This window comes from Podarcis melisellensis, assembly GCF_964234715.1.
Source record: "Podarcis melisellensis genome assembly, chromosome: 4".
Classification (NCBI taxonomy): domain Eukaryota; kingdom Metazoa; phylum Chordata; class Lepidosauria; order Squamata; family Lacertidae; genus Podarcis; species Podarcis melisellensis.
In genome coordinates, this window is record NC_138531.1 from 53,939,704 (window position 1) to 53,960,842 (window position 21,139).

At 40.6% G+C, this 21,139-nt stretch overlaps 1 protein-coding gene across 2 annotated transcripts in view; it reads left to right on the plus strand.

Annotated features, from left to right (window-relative positions):
• The window catches only part of TIAM1 (TIAM Rac1 associated GEF 1), a 187,742-nt gene that overhangs the window by 26,195 nt on the left and 140,408 nt on the right, over nucleotides 1-21,139 (plus strand). For both annotated transcript variants that reach the window (XM_081907977.1, XM_081907974.1), the window contains exons 2-3: nucleotides 15,613-15,666; nucleotides 20,623-20,792. The gene's annotated coding sequence lies outside the window, so the exon portion shown is untranslated. The remainder of the gene's footprint in view (nucleotides 1-15,612; nucleotides 15,667-20,622; nucleotides 20,793-21,139) is intronic.

Sequence of the window (21,139 nt, forward strand, 5' to 3'; positions counted from 1 at the left end):
TTGTGCCACCTGGCCTAAGCTGGGCAGAAGCTTCCTAGACTTTGGGAAGGGGATGGCAGGCCTCTGACAGAAAGCTGGAGCCCTTCTTTCTCCTTCCAAAAGCAGAAGGGTTCTTGGACCCTATTGGAGCATCACACCTCCTTCCCTAAGCTGGACAGAAGCTTCCTGGGCTTTGGGAAGGAGGCGCCAGGCTTTAATACTTTAATACTCTAAGCTAGCAGGAACATTTAGGAGGCTAGCCTAGTTCCCTATGTCTACTGACTGCATGCCACTGTTCTGTATATCTACAAGCTTTATAATAAAGGTTGTGGCTACTATTGTAAAACTACATGTTGGGATTTTGAATTAAGTAAACTTTCTTAGTGTTTTCTTACTATGGGCGATCCTATTTTTAGATGAGGCTCAGTCACATACTGCCAAATTCAGGCTGTGCAATTAACGTTTATTTGGTGCACAACGGACCCACTTCCCATTTTTTGAAATACTGTAAGGAAAATGGCAGGAAAATGCACTGGAACATGTAGGACAATGCTTGATGCAACATCATGTCACCTCCCCCCCCCCCCAACACAAGTTGAAATAAAAGCTTAGTAAATAGCTGGCATCATCCAACTTTCATGTGAACAAATCAGGTGACAAGTCACTGCAGACTGATGTGACTCCAGTGCCACCTCTCACCAGTGACAAGTTGTCTTTCCCCATGGAGGTATCTGGGGATAGATCACACAGTGAGCCTGCTCTGTACACCCCTGTCACCAAGGTCATGGGGACAACTGTGCTGCAGACTCTGCTAACACAGTGTTCTATCTGTCCCACGCTTCCAAGGGTGAGCTTCAGGGACTGTAAAGTTTGGGACAATGTCTTAGCATATGCCTAGCCATGAACTTAGGCCACTGTGACTCCTGCAGTCTGATTGCTCTGCAGCCTGACTTTCATAGTGTACTGACCTATGCATTAAAGCCTTTGGCAAAAACGAAGTTGGGTGTCCAAGTACTGGCAAGGGGAAGATCAACTTGTCTCCATCTACTGGCCAGGGAAGGAGTGGTTGAAGGGAGCCTGCTGCCCCCTCATCCTGTCGAAACGTAGTCAGCTCCACCATGAAGATCTTTTGACCAAAAGGTGAGATATAGAAATAAGCTAAACAAATACTGTCCTTGTAACTAGCTAAAATTCAGGCAAGTCCTTTAAGCATATACTTGAACTCTACTTCAGTGCAATTTTAAGCAAGTTTTTAAAGCAAAATGCTATAAAATGCCAGTTTTTTAAAAAGTGAACAGATGGGGCTTTCAGCTTGACTGGACTCTTCAAAAAGAACTCTCTCTGAAAATTTCTCATTGCCTGAAGACAGCGAACAATCTGATTGTACAGTCTTATATGGTTATATTACAAACTAAATCCAAGCTCTCACATCCAACTTAGGGGTCTTACAGCTCCAAGGGGTGATCTGTGTAAAGAAGGACAGAAGTGGATTAATGTGAACTTTTCCCTCCATTATTGGCCTTGCGCAAGTTGTTCTGACAGGATTAGAGTCTAAGAAGTTGGAATTGGTTCAGCTGACAGAAATGCAGGCTGGCAGCAAGGAGGAAGGGATATAAGCACCAGTGATTCATTTTCTAGGGAAAAAAGTCTTGCATCTGTACATGTAATAAAATATTTACTATGGCAGCTTTAAAAAACTTTTTTGTGGGTTGTATTTTTAAAATCAACTTTAATATGTTAGATTCAATAGCATGATACTACATTAAAGTTTTTGCTATAGGTTTTTTTTAAAATAAGGTTGGTTTTGTTCCTCATCTACCTAGCTAAGTAGAACAAAGTCTTTATTACAGCACCTACAGTGTTACAATACAGTACATGTACTGCAGCTCTTGAAAATCCCAAGGTGTGGAAGAAATTGTATCTGCTTATAAGTTAGTTGAAAGTTTTCCCCAGACAGTATCAAACATTGATTCAGCTTTCACATATAAAATCACAAATGACATCATGTTGTTGTTGTGACTGTGGGGCACTAGGGACATTTCTCCATTTATGGTGGGAGTGTCCACTTGTACAGAACTTTCAGTCTGAGTTGTATCAGACTCCACAGCTTTCACTCTTAAATCTATGGGATGATCAGACACAACAAGGGCATTCAAAAGAACTCATTACACGGTTGTTGGCAGCAGCCAGAATACATTTTGTGCAAGAATGGAAGGCATTGCAAGGATTACAAATTTCCACATGTTATAAACGCGTATGGAACATTGTGATAGAGGGAAAAGATAACACATAATTTGAATGTTTCCAAGGGATTGGTAACTCCAGAATATTTCCATGCCATGTGTTGGGACTTCATTTCTTAGACTGTTACAAAGAGCCTCTTGGACTCCATGGCTTTACCAATGCATGAAATGTGGCATTCCTCAGCATTCGTGGCTGTTTTATATATAATTATGTTTCACCATGATTTTGTATTGACTGAGAAAAATTGCCTGTAGTCTCTGTCCTCCCTTGTTAGGTTGTGTTGTATGGTGTGTTAATATATGTGTCAGAGAAAAAATAAGATCCCAAAGTGGACTAAGGCCTGATTTATACAAGATGGCTGCCACCGGTGAAGCTCTTAGCTATGTAATCACTCCATCATGTGTAAATGCATTCAGAAATGCTGGTTTATTTGTGTGTAACTTTAGCACCCCAGTAATTAGCTGGGCTGATTAACCTTACCTTATTTGTTCTTGCCACCAGCCAACCCACCCCTTTCCTTTCCCTTCCCCATGTTCTCTGGTTTGTGCATAGAGCCTGAAGATAGCAATTTCTCTTATTTGTGGCTGAGCATAAAGGATGTAAGAAGCCATGTTAGAGTAATTTTGCTGTTTCTTACATTCTCCAAACTGTGGTGCAAGTATGAGCTGCTGTCTAGAAGGCCAAGGGCATTTCCTCCTGGTGAACTGGATTTGCAGGTCCCTGCACAAAAAATACACTCCCCATTCATTGCACACTGCAGTGCTACCAGGCATTTTGTGGTATTGCTTTCTGTGATCTTTCTGTTGCATGTGCATTCTTCTTTGTGCATCTGGGTCCCTTCCTTCTCCCTTTCATGTTGGCATCTCTTTGTGTGAGTGGCAGACAAGGAGCTTTGATCCTGCCACAGGACTATAACTTTGTTATAGTTTTTTCTGCAAACTGCTTTCCTAATCCCTGGGCAATGGGAAGCTCTCGTGTCTATTCATTGGCCATGTGCTTATGCATCATGTGTGGGAGGACTGTGTAGACTGGGTTGCGTGATGTTGTCATGGTGTGTGATGTGCTGATCGGTGCCTTCCGTGTATGTGGGGGTGTCATAATTAAACATCATCATGATTAATAGTTGCAATGCAGTTGCGAGGGACTCTGTGGGAATGGTGGTTGTTGTTAAGTCAGTGTTTCCCCCCCCTTTTGCTACTATTGTGGTTTTGTTCCTGTTGCTGGGCGGGTATGTGAACCTGATGCCTGTGTCAGCTCTTACATCGTGGTAGCCATCCTAACTAGGCCATAGGATAGAGCTACACATCTCTTCCTTGAAATTAACCAAACTGAAAAATAATGTCCCACTGAAATGAAGCTTAATGGATTTTTATAGTCTTGTAGAAATTTAGTGCAGGAGAACAGTATCCAGCAAATTCTCAAAACAAAACGTTGAAAACATGAACATGCCTCTCCCCCCCACATGCACACAGAAAATTGCAATTACTGCAAACTGGTAGAGCCCATGTTACAACCACCTTCCAGGACTGAACCGCCCTGAGGTCTATGGGTATAGGGCAGTATACTACTACCACTACTACTACTATTACTACTGCTACTAATAGGTGTAAAGTGATGACATGCATAGGAATTGTGAATGCATTGAGTTTCAGCATGTCAGTACAGTCTGATAGAACTGGGTATTCTAAAGATCATAGTGTGCAGAGTTCTGCTGTCAACACTCACCTGCCCACTAGTGGTGGAAATGAACTTGAGTAGCAGCTGCCATGCTGAAAAGTAGTTGGGAAAATGACTGCAAATGTCCTTTTACAAGTTATTTCATTTCATTAAGGAGAGGACAAGAGTAATTGTGGAGTACTGTATTTGCTTCTACGTATTCCAGTTAAAATTGACCAAACCACGTGGTAGCAGTACTCGCAACATAGAGGTAGTGTAAATACAAGAATAAAATCAGTCATGGTGTTGAGCTGTGGCTTCCTTTTCCTGCTTCCAGTTCTGCTCTTGGCACCTCCAGTGAATTATGCCTTGTGCTTTTACTATAAGGCCATCTGCTCCCCTTTTGCGCACACTGCATTCAGATGAGACTGGAAAGGTATGTTTAAAATGCTGGTTATGAAGTCTGACAAGTTCCTGATGTTAAAGAGAGCTTGTGTTCTCTTCACTGTCTAAAAGTTTGTCTAAAATACAATAGTCAGACTGGAAATGCCTGTGCATGTCTGAGACTTTGCTCAGGCATATATGTTTATAAAATACTTAATAGTAGTATTGGTCTTAAAAGAGAAATACAGAAAGAAAGAGAGAGAGAGAGAGAGGTGCAACTGCAACAGAGACTTATCTGTGAATACCCACAGTCAATCTGCATTTTGTTTCAACTTCGCCTAAATTTGTGCATTGTACAATAAACTGAGGCTCAGTTCAGATAAGGCTGAGGCACTGTTAATGGGCAGTTCCCTAGACCGGATGGATGAGAGGTGGTTTGCTCTTGATAGGTTATACTCCCTCTGCAGGAGCTGGTATGCAGCTTGGGGCCAATGCTGGATCCACTGTTGTAGCTTGAGGCCTCGGTGGCGCAAAGTGCCTACCATCCGCTTCAACTGGTGGCCCAGCTTTGCCCTTATCTACACAGGGGTAGCCTAATGTCTGTTGTCTGTGCTCTGGTAACTTCTTAGTTAGATTACTGTAATGCAGTTCAGGAACTTTAGCTTGTGCAGAATTCAGTGGCCAGGATGCTCACTGGGGCAAGAGGATTTGAACATATAACACCAATTCTGGCTTGACTGCAGTAGCTGCCAATTAGTTTCCGGACCCAGTTCAAAGTGCTGGTTTTGACCTATGTAGCCTTAAACGGCTCGGGATCTCAATACCTCAAGGATTGCCTTTCCCCACATGAACCTACCCAGACCCTTCAATCATCACCTGAGGCCCTTGTTCATGTGCTTCCTCCACAAGAGGTCTGGAGGGTGGCAACATGAGAGAGGACCTTTTCTGCAGTGGCTCCCCACTTGGGGTAGGCTCTCCCCAGGGAGGCTCGCCTGTCGCCTTACTTACATATCTTCAGACACCAGGCAAAAGCATTCCTCTTTCAGGCCCTTTGGCTAATTAAAGAAAGCCTTTTAAACTGTGGGTGGGGGGGGGGGTATTTTCTTTGTTTGTTATTATGGTATGCATTTTTGTGATTTTATGCTTCCAACTCTTTAAAGGATTAAACATCTATGAACATAGTGGGTATTTTTTTCCCTAAGTAAATATGTGTAGGATTGTGTGAACATTTTTAAATGGGTTCTTAGGGTTGTGGTTTTGTTTACTTTTATCCAGTGCTATGTTAGCTTTCAAAGGTATCTGGAGTAAAAATTGGTTGCTTAGCAACCTGCTTCAGTTACAAGTGTTGGTGAATGGGTCACTGATTAGCTGCATCTGACTACGTGGGCTCTGGACCACAAGAGCTTATGCTACAATAAATTTGTAAGTTGCCATAAAACTCTTCATTGGCCATTGTATACAATCAATATTTATAAATGCCGGACATTCTATGTTCCAACAACCAAAATATCTGAAAATTTTGGTGACTGAATTTACAGCAGTTTTTTTTATCTGTATGCTTGTTTAAGAGTATCTGAAACAGAATTATGTTCATTTCTGTAGATCTGGTCCTCTTTGAAACTCTTAATCATTCACTTAGTTGTGAATTAAATTACCAATTGTTCTATGCACAGTGAAAGGTCAGAATTGATGGGACCTGGATCCCAGCCTTTGGAGGCCCACAGGTCTCCCATCCTTGACATTTTGGATATGAAAACTTGAACAGACTGTTGTATGCCCCGTCCCCCCGCAACCACCTCATCCTAACAAACTTGGATACAACCTTTTCCTGTACTCCATTTTCAAACTGGGACCTAAATCCAGATGTGGATTTTGGATTTTTTCTTATGAGTCAACATTGCTATCTGTGCTTTTTTGCAGTTTGAAGAAAAAAAATGTTGAAAATGTGGGGTGCTGCTCTCAGACTAAAGGCATTAAGATTCTCTTGGGTGAGCAAGAGGCAAGAGCAGGGATAGGCAACCTAAGGCCTGGGGGCTGCATGCGGCCCCAATCGCCTTCTCAGTCCGGCCCGCGGACAGTCCAGGAATCAACGTGTTTTTACATAAGTAGAATATGTCCTTTTATTTAAAATGCATCTTTGGGTTATTTGTGGGGCATAGGAATTTGTTCATCCCCCCCCCCAAAAAAAAATAGTCCGGCCCAACACATGGTCTGAGGGACGGTGGACTGGCCCACGGCTGAAAAAGGTTGCTGACCCCTGGGTAAGAGGCTTCAGAGAATCTGATCTTGCATATTAATCCAGAAGCATGAAAATGGCACTGCAGCAGTGTCTATGAAAACCACTTGGCCTTTTAACAAAATAATCTAGCTACAAATATTAATTGGTGGTACACAAATATTAATTGGAGCTTGGAAGGAAGAGAAGATTGTCTTGCATAGAATGATGACGCTAACGAAATGAACTCTGAATTCCTCTGCAACATTCCTCTGTTTCATTTCTTCAAGGTAGGGATCTTATTTTATACGTAGCATATGGCTTAAGTGAAAGTGAAGGTAGAAATTGATTCCAAGACTTTGATTCCAAGTCAAATTTCATTCATATATGTAATTTTGCAATTTGACAGTGTGATATACACGAGATTGATGATGCTTTCAGTTCATGGCAAGAGGTGGGGATAGCATAAAGTTGTGCAATAAGAATGTACTGTAGTAATCTCTTCAAACCTGATGTGCCATAAAAATATAGAATAGCCACCTCTGTAGCAAGTGATAGATGCCCCCAAAAGACAAGGGAAAACATCAATATACCACAAATTCATAACTATCAGAAACATTCTGCACTAAGTTATCTTATAAATGCAGACCCACTTGTTAATATCTCTGGTGTGTATTAGTAAGTAAATCTCGACATAAACCTAGGATGTTTGACTTTTGTACTTTGTTAACACAGAATACCCTGTTCTGTTGCACTAACACCTGTGATTATCTCTGCTAGTTAATTTTACATTGCTTTATCTTCCCTCTTACTGTGTGCAGTTGGAGATCTCTCTGAAGGTTATTTGCTGTGAATTCATGGCTTTTCTTGTCCTTACTACAGGAAGCTTATGACGTCTGAATTCTGAAGTGCTTTGCACTGCATGTTTTGTTGTGCTGCTGCCTTCTCTTCTGATTGGCTTCAGGGAGTTGGAAGATGGCACTGTGACATGTTACTCGATAAAGTACATGGTCGCTGCTTTACAGCTTTTGAATTGCAGTGCTCCTGTATACCTTGCTTTTGTATTTTCAAGGTGGAATTAGGCAGATGAGCAAGCCTTTTATAATGGGTGTTTCCACTTATTGAGAAGCGATGTAAATGCTCCAGAATGTTGAGCACTCTAGAGCAGGAACAGCCTAACCTCCCCTTTTATCCGTTTTTGAGATCACCTTGAACTACTAATAGTTGGAGAGTTGAAGCCTTACCTCCCAGTTGTCTTGATGATGGAAATCTTTATTGCCTTGCTCTAATGTTTGGGATTATGCAGTTCTGCTACAGAATGACATTACTGACACTAGCAAGATTTATTCTTAGAGAAGGAATTGTCAGCTGATGTGTCACTGGACTCACATGGGGTGCTGCTCAGCCTCCTCCCCTGACAGCTTCCTCCCTCCCTTACTTTGGGCTTCTCAAAACAACTTGTAGAGAAGGAAAAACAGGAACAAGCCGTGCAGGTGAGAGCAAGAATCCCGCTATGACTGACATGGCCTGATCTTGCTTGGTCTTACTTCCCAAGCAGGTGGGAGGGAGACTGCACAAACTGGACTGCAGCCACAGTTGAAGTACTATATTCTCTTCTCCCCCTGTTTCAGGTGGGAGTGGGAAAGGAGATAAAGGACTAGCACACTGGTTTGCCAGCAGGTTGCTGCAGGGAATAATAATGATAATGATGATGGTGATGATGATGATGATGATGATGATAATGATAATAATAATAATAATAATAATAATAATAATAATAATAATGATGTATTTATACTCCGCCCACCTGGCTGGGTTTCCCTAGCCACTCTGGGCGGCTTCCAACAATATATTAAAATACAATAGTCTGTCAAACATTAAAAGCTTCCCTAAACAGGGCTGCCTTCAGATGTCTTTTAAAAGTCTGGTAGTTGTTTTTTTCTTTGACATCTGGTGGGAGGGCAGGGGCCACTACTGAGAAGGCCCTCTGCCTGGTTCCCTGTAACACGGGCAAAGGTTCATGAGCTGCGTCACCGTCCTTTCATACGTGGAATAGCAGTAGATACAAAGACCGAAACACAGACATATTGTCTGACTTGCCACATACAGGCTCTGCTGTATTGGTGCAGAGAGGCTGTGACTTTGCCTGTCTTCACGGATAGCTTTTGCTCCTAAGCTACTTGCTTTGGCAAGAAGATATATAGCAAAGTACATCTTTGTCCTTCTCCCACTCCAAATTGGAGACTCAGACTGTCAAAGACTGTTTAGAAGAGGTTTGGGGAGGGGTGTTGGTTTGGTAGGGAAGACGTAGAGCAGCTGTGCTGGCCGAGGCAGATGGGGGATGTAGTTAAAAACATCAAGGGAGCACAAGGTTGGGGGAAGCTGATGTAGAGGCATATGACACGCAAGTCATGAAAAACTGCTTTAGAAAATAGAGAGACGCAAAGCCACGTGATGCAGCTTTTGTTTTGTTGCTTTACTGAGGATAAATCTTTGCATCAAAATGTTGGAAGCACCTTTTTCTATTGACAATTCCTTCCCCCACTCCAAAAAAGTGTGCAGTCTGTCATGAGAAAAGCATCTTCCCTGCAGTTTCCATGGTAAGCACTCCCCCATAATTGAGTCACAGACGCAGGAGGTTATATAAAAGAAGCCAATTTCTGGATCTTACCTAGTGAGGCTGCATTTGTCAGCAGCATACGTAATTTGAGCATCCTTACAACAAACATCACTGGTGGAATCAAAATACATACAAGCTGTTAAAGACATCGTGTTAGTTGTGTACCTTTCTTAGCATCTCTATTCCTTTTAGTACTCTACTTGCTATTAGGCTCACCATTTTATTAAGGTTAATAAACCGACTTTATAGAACAAGGAAGTTGCAGGGGTCAGAGCTGTGGTATGCTGTAGATCTGCGTGAAAGAAAATAACAGGATTTGTTGGGGGTTTATATTGGAGGAGTATATATAGAGCAAAGCATATTCTACCCCTGTATTATAGAGCAGAGAATTCCCTTTTGACTGTCTGGTGAAGAACTTGGGTACCTTGACATGCCAGCAGAGCAGATACTAATAAAAGATATTTCCTTGCCTATTCTTCCAATTTGTCACTTGCCTGGAGGTGAGTAGCAGAAGTTCTGCAGGGAAGTAGCTGGGTGAAAAATTGGCTGCCTGCCTATCTCCTCTTTCTCTCTCCCCGTTCCCCAGTGACTTGTACAACCTGTGACCCATCAAGCTGAGCAAATCATACCAGCTACACTTGTGGTCTGTCAGGTTGTGACAATTCATATGTTTTTGCAGTCCCAGGCAAGCAGTAAAACCAGGACACATAAGTATTTTATGGGTCGTCATCTGCAAGATCTGCACCGTTTGTGTCCTACCAAACTTAGCATACTTTCTCCCTCTGTGCAATTCCAGGTTGGGACTAGTAGCATACTGCTGTGCTACACAGAGAAAATTGCCTACTGTTCTGAGGCCACTGTAAATAAAACAGACTTTTAAAAAAATGGACTTTGTTGATATTTGCTTTTTCATTATCTCCCCTTTTCCCCTCTCTTTCCTCATCACCCAAACCATTTTGACTAAAGATAGTTCTTGAAAGACTGTTTGCTCCTTCTAGGTTTATGCAAGAAAATTAAAAGTATGAGAACAGTTTACAAGTTTCAGCAAGTCTTGGTGTTGTACAATATTAGCTTATGAAAGGGAAAAGGCGGAGAAGGCTCCTCCACCAAGATCAGATATCTGGTGATTACGGTAGATATTTGTCAGTTGAGCAAATAGCCCAGATACCTTGTCACCAAATATATTTGGTAGTACAGTAGTAGGATACTTCCTGGATACTGTTTTTTAAAAAAATGTTTTTCAGAACACTTTTCTTATCTATCTATCTATCTATCTATCTATCTATCTATCTATCTATCTATCTGTCTGAAGCTTAACATTAGTGACCGTTTTATATCCACGAGGGGAGAGTTACTTAGAGTATAACCATCTACCAATTTAAGCTAAGTTTGGTAGTCTGCCAAAATTTATCTTTGGACAAGATCATGCCTCTCTCATCTGAACATTGTAGGAAGTGAAGGTCTTCTCTCTGACGTTACTAAGCTTTGGAGGCCACTTGAAGTGTAGCAAGAGTTCGTGTTTTCTGATCGTTCCAGACTCCAAGAGAAACTGCAACAATGAGTAGTATCCAAGCTTTCTAAGGTTTGAAGAAGCAGTGAAGCTCTACTCTAGGGTTGTGCTGAGTTTGAGTTGCTTTGAAATCTGCTTTAAAAGCACCTTGGGATGGTTTGAAGATGTACCTTGAGAAAAAGTCCCATTGGAAAAATTCATTGGATGTGTGTTGATTAAAACTTGGATGCCATGTTTCAGATTTTCCTTCAAGTCAGATTGGGCGGTGGTCCTGGTTTTTTGTGTTTGTTTGTGCATGTGATTTTCCTGTCCCTGCAATGTTTGTTAGTTATACTCTGCCTTTGCAGTGGGAGGCAGTAATGCTTCTGAGTACTGTTTGCTGGAAGCTGCAGGAGTGGGGAGTGCCCTTGTGCTCATGTCCTACTTGTAAGCTTCTCGTGGGCATCTGATTGGCCACTGTGAGAACAGGATGCTGGACAAGATGAGCCACTGGCTTGATCCATCAGAGCTGTTCTTATGTGGTTTGAATAATCAGGAGCTGCTCGCTATACAGACTTTCCAGCTGTCTCTCTACTCATGGAACTATTTGTGTAAGCAGATCTTTGTGTGTGTGTTTGTGTGCGTGTGTGGGAGCTGATGGATGGGTGGCCCTGTTTTGCAGCAGGGAGGTGGTATGCCTGGCATTTTAATCTCTTAGATTGTATTTTGAACTGCCAGGATCAATGCAACTGAGGTTCTCCTATGTAAATAGCACTTCAGCAGAGCCAAATGCTTTATTTGGACATATTTATTATGTATTTATTTCAACAATTCATACGTCGCTTAACACTGTAGTCTTTAAGTGGTGTACAATAAAGTTTCAAAAGATAAAATAAAATAGGCTAAAATTAACTGTAAAATCAGAAAAAAATTGTAATTACAATGCCTGCTAGAAGAAAAAGGTATTCACCTAGTGCTGGAAATTCAACAGGGAGGGAACCTGTCTATCTCAGCTGGGTGGGAATTCCCTGGAATGGGGCCCACAATACTGAGCAACATAGCTCCTGCTTGATACAAGCTATGTCTTTTTGCCCTGGGGACCACTATCAGTAACTGTTCCCTAGACCTTGGTGATTGGTATATAAGGAATCAGGTGGTCCTTAATGCATTCTAGACCCAAGTTGTTAAGGGCATTGTAAATTAATACAAGAAACTGGAACTTGGCCCAGTAGCATATGGGCAGCGAATGCAAGCTCTTAAGCAACAGAGCAACATGCTGGTGGTAGTCTGCCCCTGCCAACAGTCTAGCAGCAGCCTTTGACACTAGCTGGAACTTCCAGACTAGACCCAAGGGTAGCCCCACATATAGCACATTTCAGCAAGCCATTCTTGAGGTTCTCAATGCAAGAATTGCCATGGCCAGACTATAACGGGGTGTAGGGGTAAACCAATTTGTGACCCATTATCAGTGTTCAACCAACAACAATTTTTGTGCAGCTGCCAGGTTAGGGGAAGGCTTTGGACGGGCAAAACAACCTGATTCTTTGGTCGGCGGATGCCAGCTGGCTCTTTTAATGGGTGAATGCTTATGCCACCTGGGTGCTGTGAAATTGAAAGGAGAAGGCTCCCTGAGCCTTGTTTTCTTCCATGCAGGTGCAATAATGTAATGGCTGGTTTCCTTAACACCAGCTGCTTCATAATTGGCTAGCATGTGGCAATTCCTGATACGTCATATCTGTTGCCTATTCAGCTCCAGTGCCTGGGGTAGGACAGGTGGAATGTATTCTGTCTTGCCCCACAAGCAACTTAAAGCTTGTCCTGAATTGGATAACACAGTTCTTGACATCCAGATACATAAGTGCAGTGAGAAGTTGCCATTCTTCTTAGGAGTGCTTAATCGATCGAGGGCTTGTATATTGATAACTATTTGCCGCTAGGTAACCCTATGCAAAAAGAGGAGGAGGAAAAAAACAGGCAGCAACATGCAGGATCTTTAGAACAAGCTCTTATTTTCTTTGGAGCTATGACTTTTTCTTTTCTGAAAGTATTGTCAGATTGATAGCATGTGTGTCCTCTGCTCTCCAGGGAGAGCTTCCGAGTTGCTACAAGTGAGTGGACTTTTCAAGCCCTGCTGACTAAGAAGTTGTTAATAAAAGCTGCCAGTAAGAAACTCCATATTGCAGCAATTAATCACCCATTCCTAATTTTTCCACATGCAGTTGAACAAGTGACCCTTGTGAGAAAGTGAAGGTTCGTACCTCTCTTCTTGAGCAATTACAGTACTAGGAAGGCATTGTAGCCAGTATTTGTGGAGTAAATGGTTTGGTAGGTTGTTTTCAGTTCTACTCCACATGCACTTGTCCTTTTATAGAGAATAAATGATCCCTTCTATAAATATAAAACTGTATGCTAAAAATTCATTTGGGGGAGGGTAAATGTACCCCCCTTTCTCCTTATAGATGTTTATCTCTTAATCTAGGTCATATCAGCACAGAAGTCTCTATGCTGTTAGGCAACCGTTCAGCGGTTTTCTGTAAAATTTCCTAATGAACTCTCATTGAGCCCTAACATAAAAGCAGTTGTCTTTGACTTCTCTATGCAGGAGTTTAGGGGGCTCCAACTACCCAGGGAACAGACATTTATAGAGGCTTCTGTTCTTTCCTTGTAGCATTTACACCCCATTTGTACAGTTTTGTCATCTGCAATCTGTACAAATTGATGTGAATCTGAACAATCTGAGATTTTCTGTTTTATAGCTGGCTAGATATTCATTTTTTAAAAGTCTTACTTTCTGATCTGTAGTGTCATAAAAGGTTTCCTTGGAAAATTTCTGGAAGGTGAATGAAGAGACAGGCTAATTTATGGGCTGGGTGGAAAGAGTCAAGTCAGTCATTATTTCTGGAATATGAAATGCGTAATGCATGGCCGATGTACTGCAGTCATAAAATCATTAGGGCCCTGAGCAAGGCATGGGTCAGTATCCACAATGGATCATTTTGTAGGGTTTCATTAATGCTTTGCAAAGGTAGGTTTGCTTCTCAGTCAGTCTTTGAATTTTGTTTAATGTAGGTCATAATCATTTGCATAATATTTTACAAATACCCCAACATATCTTCCAGCTTTTTACAGGGGAAAATGGGTAGATCTCTTCCGCTCACTAATAATGTAGTGAACATGCCAAATAGAAAAGCCATTTTCATTGCGTGGTATTTGTACCTACCCTCCAATTTTAAAAAAAGCAATAAAAATGCAGTAATAAATAACTCCATCATTTTGTTTGAACAGAAAAAGTTTGTTAGTACAGAAAAACAAAAAAGAAACATACCAGAGAGTACTATAATAAAGGAAATTTATTTGTTGTGCTGGTGAAAATAAACCTATATGAATGTTTTAACAACTTTGTTCACTTACCTACTTCCTTCTTATCATGTGATGCTTTATACATTGTAATCAAATTCTATTGTTTTGTAGATGGTTTGTGAGTTGCTATCACTGATCTAACTTTTTCAAGTGTGATCTCTGTTAACTTTACCAACAAAATAACCATAGTGTTTAATTATAGTTTCTGTTTTGCAATCAGTCTTTTCAATATAGGCATTTCTTACAATCCTACAAGTCCACCAGAGATGTTTAAATCTTGCTTGGTCCTGGCCAACCCTCCAAAGAATTTTTGAGATGTTCCTATTGTAGTACATAAAAGAAAGTACACTTTTGCAATTGATGTCACACGTGCATACTTTATTTTACAGTGGTACCTTGGTTGTCAAACTTAATCTGTTCAGGGGGTCCAGAGTCGACTCCCAGAATCATTCGAGTGCTTCCTGCACTCAATCGGAAGCCACATCAGCCGCATCATACATTTGGCTTCCAAAGAACGTTTGAAAACTAGAACACTTACTTCTGAGTTTTCGGCATTCCGGAGCCAAAATGTACGTGTACAAAGGCGTTTGACAACCAAGGTATGACTGTGTATTTATTTATTTAATATTAAATCTACTACCCTTCATCCAAGGACCACAGGACTGTTTACAATATAAAAATACAAAATACATAAAGTAATAAACAAAATAATAACCCTTTGAGGAACATTCCAAAAAAGGTGGCATACACTTCAATTGTGTCTATTTACCAGGGACTGTATTTGTTTTCTCATACTGGCTCTTCATAGAGCAAATCACTCCTAAGTTTGCCTTTTGAAGATACCCAGTTTAAATTTTGTTAGTGTTGTCGTTGCTTCTGTTCCATCTCATCATTATCTCACAAGTAAAATTAGTAGTTCCTAAAATAGCCTTTTTGGAACATTACACTTAATACATGTCTATGTAGTTGTGGCATCTAGCGCTTAAGCAAGTTTGGCACAATAACATTGACTAGCTCTCCTCCATTAAGTCCCATCAATTTTTGTGAAACAGTTGAGAATATGCCTGTATCTGTCCTAAAGAAGTAAATTCAGCCTTGTTGCAGATGCCACGTTTTGATAGAACCAACTAGAAAAATTGTTTGTATGCATTATATAGGGGAGGGCAGTGCTTCCCCCCTAAAACAATGTTTAGGGGTACACTCATTTTCCTGCTCATATTGAAATACTGCCCCTCAATGAGGTCAAACTTAGATTCACAAGATGTTTAGGGGTATGCATACCCCTGTGTCCCCCCAGAAAAAAGCACTGGGGGAGGGTCATATCACCTATGTGTTAAATACACTCATTGGTCTATTTTTGCAACACCATTTTACCTGTATAAAGAATGGACAGACCTTCTTTTGAATGTTCAGGTTTCAAGCTAGTTGAAGTAGAATTTCTTGAAAAGTGTACTTTAGTCCAGCATTACAATACTAGAGCACATGAGTTGTTGTTTTCTTTTCTTTTTACATTATTCCCAAGGAACAAGATGTCTTAAGTATGTGTCTTTTTTCTTGGATTGGATACTGTTTTGATGATTTAATAACTGTGTGACCAGAACTTATTAAATATGCAGGTTGGCACATGCTGTGCATTGATGGCTTTTGTGTAATTTTGTTTTCCAGGGTTAAAGCTGTGAAGTGAAGAAATGATTCCTGCATTTCCTATTTCCCAGGCTTGTACGTATAATACTTCCCTATTCTCATTGTTTACATAGATCCAGGATAAATGAAAGCTCTTTTAAAGTTTAAGGTGCTTGTTAAGACTGGATAATTCTTTGTCTGCGTCCACAGATGCATTCCATTGGGTGATCTTGCCAATGAGGTGTGGGATTAAGAATAAAAACACTGTAGTGAGATAAATGAATATTTCAGCAGTATACACATATGAGTCATGAGAACTTTAGAAAGGATTAACCACCTAAGGAGCAAATATTAAAATGAGAAATGGTGGTCCTGTTAGCTCTGGAGAAAAGAAAGGGAGTTTGGGGTGCATCTAGATTAATTGTACATTAGGTTTTAGTAACCGATTGCCCAAAGTAGTCTAAGAGCTCCTAATGTGACATACTCTTCTTTTCATGAATTTCTTTAGTGGTGCTCAGTCTTGACTGAAAATAACAAGCTTAGGTTGTTAGAGAAGATTCATAATCAGGAGCTTGCAAAAAAAGGGAAAAAAAAGAAGAGTAGTATTTTTTGGAATTTCCCCCTAAAATAAAATGCACATTTTCAGTTCCAGGGTGATGTTTTCCTACAGAAATGATTCAAGAGTCACCCATTGAATGAACCACTCTTTTAAACTTGGGACCCTAACATGTTCTATCTACTTGTCATGGGCTTCCCATATCCCTCTGATGTGTTTGTAGTGGGGGCACCTGTGTAAGGGAGATAGGGCATTCACCATTTGTTTCCTTTTCTCTCTCCTGCAATAACCTTCATCTTTCTGCAGGCCAGGGATGCCCATGAGTTCCTCAGTCCTTCCTTTATCAGGAAATCTCCTGCCCCATGCCTTTCATCCCAAAGAAAGGTAGAGCTGGCTTCTGTATAGCTATAACAGATGGCCTTACAACTTGCATGTCCTGACAGGAGTTCCTGGGCAGGGGCATCCCAAGTTCCTGTAGGTCTTTACCTGCTGGACCACATTCACCAGCAGAGTTGTGACCTCTTCTCCTTCATCTTCTCTTAACTGCCCTCTTAGCACTGTCTTAGAGCATACATATGCATGTGGGGCTTGTAAGACCTTGTAAGGGCAATAAATGTGCAAGGTCTGGTATTGTATCGAGTCAAAGAAGCACTGAGTACTTTGATGGCTGGATTCTGTGTATTTTATTAAACCCCGGTATCTGTAGTAATAGGTCTCCTAACCCCCTGTGTTCAAATAAGATTAGCGACTAGTTGATCAGAAGTTAGAAGCATTACTGCATATATAACTTGAAAATTAAGATAACAATTGGATTGCTTCAGTTATTGTCTCCACCTCACCTTAACAGTGAGGACTCACTCCAACATTTGAGCTGATAAGCAGTTTTAAACACTTACAATAAACCTGAGAGAAAATAACACTTCAGAATGACAAGCAGTCCAAGTAATGTGATAATAAATACAGTATCCTTTTCTAGTGCCATATATGTATATATTTTTTCTGTTCACAATAAGGACCTCAAATGACATCCCTCTACATATGGAAAAAGGGCTGGTAAACTTAATCAAAAAAGATATTGGTTTGTATCCAACCAAAGTTATATTCAGAATAGATCTATGAACCTAATTTAGTCATTTCCATTGATTTCAATGGATCTACTCTAATGTTGATATAACCCTTTGTCATGAAAACATTTTGTATATTATTTCTTCCTGGAAGCTTCTTCTTTCTTCTCTTCCTCTTTTCATGTGCCATTGGATGTGTGTGTTCAAAGCTTTGAGTCTCTGACCAGTCCACAGAATTATATTATATGTTCCCTTTGAAATCTGCTCAGATCCTTCCACCTATTACTTAGATCTTGATCAAAAATGGTGATTTCTGATCAATTTTTTTTTAATGAGTAAGGCTTATACTTGGACACTGATTGATCTATTTTGGTTTAACTGGTATTTAGATACTAGGGGAATCCCTGTTATCAAAAGTGAAATGTATGTTACTCTTGTCCTGTGTCCTTAATATTAAGGGGTAGAGAAACTGATCAAGTAAGAATTTTCACCGCAGTTGTAATGGTTGCAAGAACTCATTTCAAAATATCTAATTGGAGCTATTGAAGAGGCCTCTGGGGTTGGGTGCTATCAACTACAGATACATTTGCTAGTTCAGGGTGGTCCAACACATTGCCTAAGGGCTGCATGTGGCCCCTTGATGGTGACCTTCTCAAAGCCAGGTAAGCAAAGTGCTGGGCTTTGAGAAGGAGATGTGAGGGTTCTGAGAGGGTCCTAGAGTTCTCCCTCTTCCTTCCCAGCTTTGGAAAGGAGATGGGAAGACTCTAGGACCCTCCCAGGGCCTTCTTCCCAAAGATTGGCACCTTGCTTAGCCAGCTTTGGGAAGGCAGTGTGAGGGCTGGTGTGTGTGTCAAATTTTTACCTTGTTCCCCCCTCCTGTGCAACAAGACAGTCAGCGGCCCACAGATATGAAAAGTTGGGCTATCCTGTGCTTGTTATTTGTGTCTGTCTAATCAGTATCTTTGGATACTTATTATGGTCTGATTTTCCGTCTTTAAAACCAAGAGAGCTTATGAACTTAATAAAAATTGCCACGTTGAGTCATACCAAAGCTCCAAATATGGGCATATGTCAGAGTATACAACTGGAGGCAAGATAGTATTAAATGCTACAAGTTGTTTCATCTTCACACACCCACACACCTTTCTTCAATCTTCATACGATAGAGATTTCTGTGTTTCTGTGGTTTGAATTTCTAACAAAACATACATAAAACATGTTAAATTCTACTAGGCAACAGTTATATAATGCAACCAAGGAGAAATACAAAAGTGTTATATGATTCTTTCATCCCCAATAGCTTAATGCATAATTAAATCTTCTTCTTTGTTGGCCATAAGGGAACTATTCTTTTAATTACTGCATGTATCTTAGGCCATTAAAGGCATTCACCCAGAAAAAAACCCGCTTGACGGTTTTCTAAAATTTGATATGCATACTTTCTTAGTGTTCCGCTTCCCTTAGATACGGCACTGTCCAAAGGGAAGCCTTCTGAGGAGCAATTGGAACTTTACCCTCTTGGTTTGGCAGACGGCAGTGACTTTTCCAAACTACACATTATAATAGCATCAATAGGCTTCACTGTGAACAAATGTGAAATGGTTGGGCTTATTTTTGTGCATGAAGAAATTGTAATGAAGGAATAGCACGCAATTCTTGAATTAAAATGTACAAAGGAGAGTTGCTGCTGTTGCAGCCATGTAACGAATCACATCTGTATGTAGTGTAACATGATAATTTTAAAATGGCTAAAACAATACATTTTCTGAAGCTCCTAAGATCCTGCAAACTTGATCCACCAGCTACTAAGAGGAAAAGTTAGATAGTTTTTTTAATAGCTTAGTAGATCACTCATTGGTCTTGAATGCTTTTAGACAAGTTGCTTTTTCCTTTCTTCATTTTACCTTCCAAAAAGTGAAGAAAGTATAGGTTTGAGAAGAAGCTTAATGCTTGCCGGATTCAGCACATGTGGCCTGATTAAATGCCCAATATAATATGTTAAATCCATGTGCAACCTTCATAAGAAGCTAGAAGTTCAACAGGTCTTCATGCTTCAAAACATTTTGAGAAATTCTTCCCATCTTCATTGTCTTTTTTATTTCAAAACTACTTTGGCCTTTCCCCTTCCAAAAAAATGCACTTTAGGGATTAAATACTTCAAAATCGTTTTCTAAAGGTGTAACCTAATTTGTTTGAAACCTGAAAGAAGCTGTAGGGGTGTTAGTTTTGTACAGTGGTACCTCTAGTTGCGGACTTCATCTGTTTTGGGGTGCCGTTCGCACCCTGAAAAGACCGCAACTAGAGTGCCTCTTCTGCACATGTGCACGGCGCCTTTGGAGCGCTTCTGCATGTGCGCAAAGCACGCAGATCGCTTCTGCGCATGTGCGGGCAGCAAACCCAGAAGTAAACACTTCCAGGTTTGCCGTTCATAAGCTGAAAGTCTGTAACAAGAGCAGAACGCAACACGAGGCATGACTGTCCCTGGTTAATTTTACTTAGCTGTACATGTGAAATGTTTAAGTAGAACTGAGACAAAGTCATTCAATGTTACCTTTTTAACACGACATTGTGCCTCAGCCTTTTTCCTATACCTGTAAAATTTATAACCAGAATAATCTGGACAGAATTTATGGTTGAATGAGGAGGACTGTGGAGCATATTTCCTAAGAATAAAGGTCTACTGAGATCAGTAGGGCTTATTCCTATGTGTGGATAAGTCACATGCACACTTACATGAAAGCAAGTCCCATTGAACGCAATGGGGATTCCTTTTAAGTAGAGTTACAATGTGAGAGATAAAATGAAATTCAACACCTACTCGTCCATTCCCTGAATGAAGCATATAGGAGTCCTTGATTGGTGAAGGACAAAAAAGATGGTCAGTCACATACAGTGCTTACCTCCACCTTCTTGCTAGATTATGAGTTCTAAGGTCAGGGCGCAGGTGTTTCCCAGATCTGTTGATATGCCACTTTGTAATTACAGGATATGACTGGACCTATACATTTCTCCCCTTCAACCATAATTTTAAACTGTTCCACTCCCAACCTCTTTTGCAAATCAGATTCTGTTTTCTGGCTGGTGCATGTCATTACCAAAGCCTTCCCTAGCAACCAGATATAGCTAATAATAGCCCCAAGCCCAGCACCAAAAATACTTAAATGTGGCAGAATATCTCTGAATGTGAGGATGTAGCATTATGGTCTCCCTTAATGCCTCCAGTCTCCTTCAAGTAATTGAATCAAATGAGGCTTATTGTACCGTAAGTAAGACTGGCACTGTGAATTAGGTAAGGTTATTTGAGCCGTAAGAGAAATTCCTTTTGTTGTTTCCATATTAAAATAAAATGTTAATTGAACTTAAAATACGGGTTTTTTGGATGTGTATTTTTTTATCCTTCATCTGTATATATGTATTTGACTTAATTTCCAGCTTGTGATCTGCTTGGTGAATGCATCCTCTTAAGAGACATGTATTGCCTTGAAAAGCCACGCTGTTCTTTGATGTGAGCAGCATAAATTGTTGCTGTTGGACCCTGGAATACAACGCTTTAGGGTTGCAATACTTCAAGAGCATTTAGCTGCTTTTCCCATGGAGCAGAGGTACGTTCTGTAATTTTATTGTACTGTTTTCTCAATCTGTTATGCACTATACATAATATTCAGTAATGAATAGCCTGCCTTTTCATTGTGAGAGACGTCAAGCCATAGAACGTGAAGCTGTAAGAGATGCTCAATTATCATGTCCAGTCTTCTGCTCCAAGGCAGGCACTTCCTTTTTTCCTTTTTTTAACCACACAACAACTCCTCTATGGTATACCTATTTTGGGAAAGGACCATAGCTCAGTGGTTGAGTACATGCTTTGCATGCCAAAATATCCCATGTTCAATCCCTGAGATTTGAAAATACAGCTAGGAAAATCTCCTGATTGAAACTCTAGAGAGCTGCT